Raw genomic sequence first — 1,436 nt, 5'->3', positions numbered from 1 at the left:
ATGGAACCATTCATCCCATTCGTCCCTTGGTTTATAACTATGACCACCTCCACCGCCAATCCAGGTCACAGGCAGGAGAAAGTGCACCTCACCTCTAGGATGGGTTTCTGGACCCAACCCATGTCTGCTGGGATCCTGCAGGTGCCCACCAAGCAGCCACTGACTCACCTCAACTTTCCGCATCCAAAGGCTCCGAGAGGAATCCCAGCTACCTCGCTGGGTCCAGCCTGCAGGAGTCCTCATCACAGGTCCCCCAGTAGGTCTACTCCCCGAAGCCTACCTGCCCTCCTCCCTCGCAGGAAGACTCTGCTAGAACTCACCTCCTGCCTCCTGATATATCTGAGCAAGTCTCCCCTCCCGCTTCTCTCCCTCCTGCCTCTCTGCCAGAGGTACACCAGACTCCAGGGCTCTTTAGGGGGAAATTTTTTTAAATTTAAAAAAAATGATATGTGGACACTATAGAAAGATTTGAAAATCAAATGTGAAAAACAAAAAGCAAAGTTAAAACTTACCCACAATCCTTTTCTTTTCCTTTTGTGGTTCAGTAATGTTTAACATTTTCATAACCGTCTTTTGGAGGCAGAAAAAGCAATACGGATTTCCCCAAAACCCTCACATCCCCAGCACCCAGGGATAAGCACATTACTATCTAGAGAAACAGCCTTCTGGCTCTTTGTCCCTGTAGATGGACAAACAGAGAGACGGAGCGATCAAAAATGTAGATTTTCGCTTTCTTACAAAAAGGGGTTGTACTTTACCCATAGTTGTTATAGCTGCCTTCCCTGCTTCACAACTGGTCATAAGCATCTTCCAAAAGAATAAATGGATAAGCACATCATCTGATGGCCCATTGTATGGTTACTCCACCCGGGCTCCAACAATCCCCCACTGCTGGACACATAGGGTATGTCCAGTGTTGCGTAGGGAGAAGTCATGCTGGAACAGGCTCCAGGAGGAGCGCTGGGAAGCGGGGAGAGTTGTCTGTCTTGCCCACTGTAGCACCCCAGCGCCTGGCACAGGGCTTGGAGCAGAGCGGGCTCCAGTGACGTTTGGTGGGTGAATGAGCCAACGCAAGCCAGCCTCTCCAGCACCCCCTTCCCCCGTGGCTCTGGTCCCCAGCCTGCAGTTGCACACAGGTTCCCCAGCGCCACCCACTGCACTTCTGCCTCCATCCCCATGCCCTCAGAACTGCTCTCTCTCTGAGGTCCACCACACACCCAGCTCCTGTGCTGGCCGGCTGGCCTCAGAACAGCAGTGGACACGCTGAGCACCCCCTCCGCCTCAGCAGCGCCTCCCTGCCTCCAGGCTGGGTGCCCAGCCTCCTCTCCTCCCTCCCGATTCTCCTGGGCAGGGCCCCTAACTCCATCACAGCCATTCACAGATACGTCTCCGGCACCCTCCGAGGGATAGCGGGGAGACAGGAGGGACGTGGCAGG

This window comes from Balaenoptera acutorostrata, chromosome 6 (assembly GCF_949987535.1).
Source record: "Balaenoptera acutorostrata chromosome 6, mBalAcu1.1, whole genome shotgun sequence".
NCBI classification, from domain to species: domain Eukaryota; kingdom Metazoa; phylum Chordata; class Mammalia; order Artiodactyla; family Balaenopteridae; genus Balaenoptera; species Balaenoptera acutorostrata.
Note: the sequence above shows the minus strand (reverse complement) of the source record.